Source organism: Salvia hispanica, chromosome 3 (genome assembly GCF_029641045.1).
Source record: "Salvia hispanica isolate PSC_SH4W2 chromosome 3, Shi_PSC_v1, whole genome shotgun sequence".
Taxonomy (NCBI): Eukaryota; Viridiplantae; Streptophyta; class Magnoliopsida; order Lamiales; family Lamiaceae; genus Salvia; species Salvia hispanica.
Genome location: NC_142694.1, coordinates 893,726 through 904,116, shown reverse-complemented (window position 1 = coordinate 904,116; position 10,391 = coordinate 893,726).

The window sequence follows — 10,391 nt, the reverse complement described above, 5'->3', positions numbered from 1 at the left end:
GGGTTTACACGTTTTAGAGCATCAGTAACGGGTTTTCATATTTGCTTCTATATATCGTCAACAAATTATTTTTAGTTCGGATCTCGCTTCATTTCCAATAAAAATAGGGTATATTTAGTCATATATTTATAGAGTTAAGTGCAAAAGAACACAAGTTCATTTTTTCCACTGCTAGATTAGAAAATACATACTACTACTAACTTCCAAACCAGGGTTAAAATAAGATTTGGATACATTGGCATGTCAGAGAATATGATTCTTAATTTATCTTAAAAAACACTAAACATAAAAAAGTAAAAGGAAAAAGGAAGAAAATGCCAAAAAAGAAGGGGCTAAGTCACTAAGGAAAACACTTTATTCTCAACCGCAATCAACGGCATACGCCCAAAAAGAAATTGCATGTAATTGTATTCTCTATTTTCTCGTGTACAACTTTTTCAAAAGTGAAATAAAAAATAATTTGATATTAAAAAAAAGTACAGAGTTTTATTGTATATTAATAAAAATATAAATATGTTTTCCCTTTTGGGAGAGAGTGGAAACTCCATATCTGAACACGTCATACATAAGTCAAAGGAGCAGATTTAGGGTACTACCCGGCTGTTAGAGGTTTTGTTACGGTCACGGCAAAGGCACCACCTCTCCGAGACTCCGATGACGAGCGGTTGTTTACTTTCTCCGTTTTTGAAAAATAAGTTTTTCTGTATCCTAAATCCGATATAAATTATAATGCAAAATTTATAACTTACAAAAGAAAAACGAAAACTTGATAAGAAAATTTTCATAGATAAATGAAACCTATTTTAATGAGTAAATTAAATAAAAATTATGGTTCTCGGGTGGGCGGACTTGAAAGGATACTTCATATTTTCTTTTTATGTTATTTTTCTTTTTCTTTTCCTTTTTTCTTTTTCTTTTTATCTGTTTAAGGAATAGTGGAGTAAAAATATGAATAAAGTAATATTTTTGTTCTTTTAAATGATGATATGTATGACTGAATATTTCACTTTTATTCGATACAAATTTTAAGAAATATAAAAAAATAAAAAATCTAGAATATATACCCTAAAATAACAATATGAGACATTTATTTTTTAGGACATTTTCATTTGTATCCTCTAATATTAGTTGAGATACTAACAATAAGGACATTATTTCAAGTGTTGATAGTATATATTTAGAAACACAAATTAGGGTCCTTTATTATTAAAAAATATCTCTAAACTTTTTTTTTTGGTGGGGGTTATTTGTAGGTTTTCACAATGAATGCGTTGCAATTTTTTTAGTACTAACTTACAATGCTGAATTTTGTCAACTTACAATAAAGCTTTTTCTTTTAAAAAAAAAACATTATATAGTTTGCAATGTGAAAGGGAAAGTTGAAAGTAAGTAGATTTAGGAAGAATTCGGAAGTCGAATATTCATAATGGAGGATGATAGTAATGCAACACAATTGTATCTACTATCATAGTAGAAATAAAGTGTAAAAGGGAGACCCATATCATAAGGGTACTTTGTTGTTGAATTTGGAGACCGAGATTTTCTACAATTCCAATAGTGTTTCCACTACTTTTTCTCCTATAAATAAGATAATAGTATCATTTTAATTTTCGTGATTTAGTTAGGCAGTAGTATACATAAAAAATAAAATAAATAAAGCTTTACATATGTAGTGTAGGAGAAGTGTTAATTGGTTTGGAAACAAACTGTACGACACCGTTTTGAACTCATGTGTAGATCACATTTTTTATTTGAGATGATTTAAATTTCAAATTTGCATGAGATCAGCACGACCAAGAATTGATCGTTCAAATTCAAACTGAAATTGATTTTATAATAACCATGCATAAACCATAACAATATATTTACAATAAATTAATTAGCAGAGTCAAAATCTATTGCTTGAAGATTAAAACAGTCTAGAACTGGCAAACCAGCTGGAGCACTTAATTACAATTATTTTTAATCAAGTGCCACAACAATTTTGAAATATATATTTAAAAATATTTGTGGACGCATTTTGTACGTACTTAATAATTTATTTAAATGGCACTAACATTTATTTATGTATATGTTTTTGTGGTATATCACGTCAAACAAAGTGGCATGTCTTCCGCGAAGCTACTTTCCACGACTGCATTAATTAGGTCTTGTAAATTTGAAGTTATTAACTAAATACTTGCATAAGTTAGGTTGTTAAATTAATTTTTATTTCTGAGCAACAATAAATGCCAAATCATATTAATGTTAAAATTATTGGTTATAGTTAGTGCAGCATTGATTAGAGCACAGTGTCCAATAGGGCTTGTCCATGATCTACATTCTAATTCCAGGGTATGATTTTCTTAAAATAATAGTAGTAGAATATTAAATTAATTATTTCTTTCATATATATGAAATATTGTATATTGATTCGAATAGACATGCATTTGATGATTTTATATAGAATTAATGTAGATAAAATATATAGCTATACAGTAGTACTATAATTTAATATTTATACAACCCATACTAAATCCACAGTTACAGAGCTGTCCTTGAGCTGCATCCACATGAGCAGATTAATTGTGCAAAGAAAATAAAGTAGCAGAAATAACAAATTAGTAGATAATTGAAGATAAAATAAATTAAGAAAAGAAAAATAACTAAATGAAATAAATGTATTAATTTTTCTAAAATGTTAAAAAAAATATCTAGTATATGAAGATGCTTTTTAATGCATTGAATTTGTGTCATTAAGTAAGGGGCCAATGGGAAATGAAATAGGGGGTCAGCATTAAAGTTTTGAACTGTGAATTACTTTTTTCTATCACAAAACTAAAACAAGGTATGATGTAGTAATGTAAAAGTGTAGGTAGATGAATAAATAGGAAGGTCCACCTAAATTATGGACTGTATGATTATTAATTAGCAGTAGATATACATCACCTATATATCTCCTGTCCCCTGCTCAATTTTTTGGCCTAGAGAATTATGGTTGTTTCCTATTTCTACAACTTTTCACTATTATTACGACTCACATCATAATTAATGTTTACCTCTCCTATGTTATCATATTTTTTCTCTCCCTATTGGGCTCTACAAAATAAGTTTCTTTAGCAAAAGTGTGTTTGCAAGCCATCACATTAGGCTTAGACACAATAATGTGTATATATATTCGTTATTAGGTGAAATACGATCAAGCCGATAGACATCGAGCAAAGGTCTATTCTAGCAGTCAAAAGCCATACAGTCAAAAAATTAAAAAAAAACAGTACTGATATCTCAACCAAACAATAAAATACAAAACAATGCCAGAGTCGCAGAGACATAATCAATCTAAAGCAAATAAAAACAACATTATCAACCGACAAAAAACACAGTAAGAAACAAACTCTAGGACACCTTCCACCACATAAACAATAGGCCAGAAAAGCACGATTGGAGATTGGGGAAAACTAGCATGGTCGAATTACCTAGCCTAGTATACGATTGTGATTGTGGATAAAAAGATGGCTAGACAGTGTTTTCCCAAGCTACAAAAATATTCATAACTTTATACCACCTACAAACATCTCCCTCTATTCAAAGCAACAATAAATTCAAAACTGAAAACGCAACTAACTGATCATATTATTATTTCCATATCTCAAGAATCAACACATCCCATTATTTTCCTTTAAAAAAGTTAGATTTGAACCACTTTAATTCTCTACCTAGAGTGTCCGAAACATGTGGAAGATGCGCAAATGATGAAGTTGGCAGTCTACATCGCGGTAAATGGTCCTCGCTTCTGCTCCGTAGATCGTACGGCAGTGAACGCAGCGTGCTTATGGGAAATCGGAATCCAACGCTGGATAAGGCGCCAACGTGGCTCAACAGTGAGGATTGCATGGTCATGCGCACAGACAATCACTGACTGCCATTCCTCGCACGTGCTAATTCAGCCATGCTTGAGCTTTTGATTATTTCAAGCTAAAGATTAAGCGCGGGAAATTTATCATGGTCCCTATCAATCACTTAATTTAATTAAGCGTTTGCACTTTTTATGCTAACTTATATAATGGATATCTCACGTTACATTAACTTATTTGATTCATATTTAATCGTCAAAATCGAATTTATATTTCACTAATAATCTTTTACATTTTGAAATACTCGTGCAGTAAAAAAGTAGGTCGTGTTATCGTAGATCACAGGAGTAATACAGAAATTAGCTTCATAGGAGTTTTTGCCCCTCCTTACTTCCATTTTTGTATGGTAGTGTTTCTAACTCTTTAATTAAAGGAAAAATGTCTTATTAACTGAAACATGATGCGTCATCAAACTCTTGCACTTTTATTACACTGTGTTCCTTTCTGTCCGTGTTACAACTAGTCGTGCATATTAGTTATGTGGAGAAAACTTGCACAATGGATGTGTTTTGTGGGCTTATATTTTAGGATAATATGGTTTCGAAGAACATAACTGACTTCTTGGTTTGGACCCAAACAACGACATACCTGATATAAAATCAACCAAAAACACAAAAGTACCAGATTACATGAAATGCGTATTTTACCAACTCCAACTAGCTAGCAATAGTGTTTTATCTATTTCATTTCAACTATATTTTTTTCGGTTTGTCAAAAGGAAAGAAATTGATTTAGACATCATTCCTTCTTAGAACAAATATATAAGGTCTCTAAATTTGTAAAGTGTTTTGTGAGAGTGAAACTAGAATCTCTAAAGTTGAGTAATACTTTTGAATAAAATTATACTCCATTTTTGAAGTTATACTAAAATCCAAAACCATCCCACTCAACTTTGGTAATTTAATTACATGATTTGTTTCAACATATCATGCGAAGACATGGCCTAAATCAATGGAGGAAACTGTGGAAAATGGAAATGTGGAGTCAACCAATTAGTTTCCGGATTTTATTGTATGATAATGGAAATTGGAAAACATTTGATTAATTTAATAGGTACTACTTGACATGTATTCATAGTGCTCGTAACAAAAAATAATTTTTTAATAAATAACCACACGTGGAATTATGATTGATTATGTTTGGAACCGTGATTTGCTCTTTGTTCATACATGTTGGGATATCATAGACGATATTAGAATTTTTCAAATTTTATTTTTAATTTCCCAATTCCCAAGTTCTCATGACTTAATTAGTGATATACTACTATTAACCATTATAATATTAGACGTAACCATGCCGTTGACGGCAAAATGGATATCAAAAAATGAAATGAAATCATTAAAAACACATTATTTCTAATATCAAGTGAAGTTTTTGGAAATGGTGTCATTTTTACCAAAAGAGCTTGATATGTCTCTCCCTTCCGACTTTTGAAAAAGTAACGGATTAACACTATAATTCTAGAGATATTTTATTTATATGGGTTAGTAGTAATGTATTTACTACTTCCGTCCCCCAAATTTTGACACAGTTTACCATTTTGATCCGTCCCTAAAAATTTGACACATTTTTACTTTTATCATTTTTGACAGTGAACCACATATTCCATTTAACTCAATCCTACTCACATTTTATAATAAAACTAATACTTTAAAAGTAGGACTCACATCCAACCAACTTTTTCAACTCATTTTCTATTACGTCTTAAAACCCGTACCGGGTCAAAGTGTGTCAAAATTTGAGAAACGGAGGTAGTATTATTTTTATAATAAATACTATTTCCGTCGTCTAACAAGAGTCCTATTTAGTTTCGGGAGTACAATGCTAGATGCGTGGAGTACACCAGACACATGGGTGACAAAATGGGGAAAGGAAAGCGTAAATCATGGTGGAAAATGGGAAGTGATCAAAATGGTCCCATTCCCATCCGCAATTTGCATGTGTGTTGTTGCGCCGCGCCGCCTACACCGTTTTCGCCCTCTTTAGACATCAACTACAATTGCAACTTCATTCACACTTATTTAAGTAGTCCTGGCCTGTTTATGTGGATATCCGTCCCACTTTGACCCGACTCGAAATTTATAAATACTTCAAAAAGTACGTGTAAAAATTTAATACTAGTAAATATTAATCTCACTTTTATATATTATCACTATTCTCTTTATTCTTTTAGCTTAGTCATTTTCAGTTAGAAAGTTTCTTCATAGTTAGAGTCATTTTTATAATATATAATAATAATAAACATTTTTTCTCACTTTTACTTATTTTATTCCCTCCACCTTATTAACATTCTACTCTTTTCTTTCTCTTACTTTTTTTCTGTTTATTTAACACACTAAATATCCAATTTTTTAAACTCCAAGCTAAAAAGTTCTGCTTAACTTTTTCTTCTTCTTCTTCTTTCTTCTCAAATCCATCATTCGCAGCGAAATTTCTTTCATGCAATTTCAACACTTCGGAGTCCTCCAATATGTATCGATTTGGTCTTTGGTATCGTCAATTTAATAATGACAAAATATGATCTTCAACAAATTCAATGGTAAAAAAATAAAGTTAGAGATTGGTAGGAGTTTAAGCCACTACCTTTACAGTCTAATAATTCCATTGCACACAAATTTTCCCAGCTTCATTTTATTAGCAAAGTAAGTATTTAGGTCATAAATTTAAGATATACTACTATAAAATAGTAGAGTAACTTTACCAAGTTGGAGTATAGTCTATACATGAAAACATGAAAACTTTAAGGAAAAAAACAAATCAACAAAAGAGGCCCCAAGATGATAAAGATTTTATCTTTTGTAGGAAATACTTATGCTAGTTGTCTTCTTATGTTGATGGATATAGGGAAATTTGAAATAAAAATGAACTGCTTTCCACTTTAAAAAATTAATTGAATTGCTTTAAACTTTACTATGTAACAAACGTGGAATTAACGATTTTGACATGAAGATAATTATACAAGTAGTATATGTTCTAGACGGATAACCTTTTGAAAAATTAGTAACAATCGTGATGTGATAGCACAATAAATTGTTTTTCAAGACGAATATAAATGTCACAATTATCACATTAATTTAATTAGAAATTTTGGACCATACATGATTCTATTCATATATATGGGCTTTATATTAGTTGCTATCTTAACGAGAGAATAAGGATAGAACACCAAGATTTAATGTGAAAAACCAGAAACATGAAAAATTCCAGGCACAATAAGCAATATGCACTAGAGAATTGTTTGTAAACATATCACATAACGAATTATGGTAACAATAATCAGACCGCGGAGCTCTCAACGAGGGAATAATGATAACAAATATTTCGTCACAACTAAGTTGAGTCGTATTCCTCTTTGGGATGTCCCAACTAAGTTGAGTTATTTCCTTTTTTAACAAAAAACAAAACATCCAATCACTATTATTTTATTCCACTATCTACTTTACTCTCTTTATCTCTCCTACTTTATTCATATCTTTTACTTTTTTAACACAATTTTTTAATCTCCATGCCCAAAAATTATATCTAAAATTAGTTGGGACAGAGAGAGTATCATACTATACCAATTATATTCTCTATTCTCTCCATTTATCATCTGGCTACTAAATTGTAGGGTACTGTTAATAAGAATATTACAAAAAATGGTATAGTTATTATTGAGGACCACTCTACAATAATAATGTTGGATGTGAAATCATTGTAACCGAGCTAAAGCGACAGGCATGGAGTGAAGACCAATTGATTTGTAGTAATACAAAAATTATATAACTATAGTATATAATTTATTACGAGGTAGTTAATTTCCATCATGAGAGTCGCCATCATCATCAAATTTTGAAATGAAATTTTACTACAAAAAAGCAACAGAGAAAACCGTTTGGTCACTATCCGATTGTATCCGATCGAAAATTCCATTTTTTATCAAGAGAGAGAAAAGTTAATAATACTACTATTTGTTATTCGAGAGTGATTGATAGTTCTCTTTTATTTAATAAGAAACGCTCAATTGGTATAATGCGCTTTTTCAGCATGCTAGCGATTTTAGGAGATTGGTCAAAGTATCAATACCAAGACAGGGTATATGACTGTATGAGTTGGTGGTAATATTATTGTTTGAATTTAATTTAATTGAAAATTTAATGTAGATATATATATGAGCACCACATCATACAGTCATTATTAATTATAGCTATCCACATTTTTTAGTAGATATGCAAACATATAGTATTACTCAAAATAATAAAACTGTGGAGTCATTTTATGATTGACCATACAAAATATTTTAATAGATATACATAAATTATTAATTTTAACTAGAGTTCAAATATTATTTAACTGTTCGATTTTAATAATTTGTATAATTTTTAAAATTTTATTTTACATACTAAAAGAATGAATTTTGTATTTTATGATTTCAATTAGAGAATGAAGGGAGAGAAATGAAAGAAATTAGTGTTGAAATGGTAGAGAGAGATGAATATATAATTTGGATGTGCTGATTAAAATAACTCTTAAGGTTAAAAAAGAAAGAAAATATGAAAATAGACTATTGTTTTAGTTCACTTGGTGTTGTTGGAGTAACTTTTAATTCTGTGTATTATCAACGCAAAGACATAATTATATCAATACAACATGTAAATTTAAATATCAACAAAAAAACATAAGTTTATCAACACAAGAATATTGATAAATTTACATCCTTGTGTTGATATTTTTAACATACAAAATTAATATTAGTTATTTGTTATTACTATAAATTAGTTAGTATTTGATCACACACCTAACTTTCAAGATGTAAATAAATAAATATATATATATATATATATAATATCTCTAAGGCAAGAAAAATCACACAATATTCAACAAATTATGCTAAGCTATAAGTTTGTTACTATAGTATTCTATTCATGATAATACCTATACTTAATTTGTCACTTGGCCATTCTAAGGAAGCCGAACTGGCCAATCGTTCAATTAAACCTCAATTGTTGGATCTCAAATTCCCAATTGAAACTATTGAATGAAAGGTAATTAAATCATAATAAATTATCTATGGAGTACTAATATTTAATTTAGAATGCATTGTGACAAAATATGTAGTTAAATCCAGATATTATTATGATTGAAATCAAATCGAGGCATAGAGCCCCACGATTAGCGCCATACCGAACTTTGTTTGTATGCGGCTAGTACATATTTCGAGATATTTTCCATGGGCATAACGAATAAATTAATTAGATTAGACTAAATATATATGCATAAAATTCATAAATGAAGCAAGTGGGATTAATTCAAATATAATTTTTTAATAAAAAATGATGAATAGAAAGAGAAGTTGGATTTGCAGACAAGATTGGTATAAAAGCCGACATCCGAATCCCATGGATTATAACATCACCCCAACCGAAATATATTTTTGGACCCATATATTTTATTTAATTTTCTTCTATTGTTGTATTATCGAATTAAATAGATTTTTCTTCCATTTAGTTTCTATTATTTAATTTTTTTTATTCGAGGATCCGGTTAGAGATTGGTGGAAGGTAATGGAAGCCACATATGTTATTTAAGAGTGAGATCATAGCCTCTTTTAGAGAGATACCCGAGTGATGAATTTATGTTTATTGGAATATATAGAACAAAATTCATTGCTCCCACTTTCACTTCCACAAATTAATTAATAAAATAAGTGTGGTTGCGGCAATGGTTGGTCTAGGAAACAAAACTGATATGGTGAAACTCGTTGCATAAAGAAGGTTATCCCCAACTCACTGACATCTTCAGCAATATTTGGATCGATGAAGCCTTTTTACTTTCATAGCTATCATACAGTTGAAGACTGATTTACGGATGTTTCTCAGTACTCATGGGCTAATAGTGGGGTCAGCCGATCCCGCGCAACCCCTTCTAGACACATCCCTAGATCGTGGTATTCTATTATGCTTAGTGAACTCTAAACATCTCAATTATATAGGCTTATTTTTTGAATGTCCCGAGTATATAGGCTTGTTTCCATAATCATATATGTATTTGTTTTAATAACAATTCCTATGACTAAAATTTTTAAGATATCTATTAATAAGATAGGGAAAAAGACATGTTATCAAAAATTTGGCTTTGCGAAACTAGTCCACAAATTGGCACATGGTGCAAATATCTTGTTTTCTTTCATTGAATAACACCATTATTTCTCAATAGCATATAAGTAGAGGGCAAAAATCTTATAGCCTCTCAATTGTCATAACTATTTTTATGTTTAACAAAGCCCATTTACCTTTAATTTATCGTTTAATCTTTATTTAACGGTCCAATTAACATTTTCCAACCGAATTTTGACTGAGTTGACTCAGCTTCACGTGGGAGTAATAAATATTGACAAACTGCAAGCGGGTATACGGTAAGCGGTGGGGCTGCGTCGGTCCGACGAATCTCAGCCGTCGATTTGAGGGTCCACGAGAGATGAGTTCACATTCACGGTGATTTCGCTGCCTTTTGCTTGAG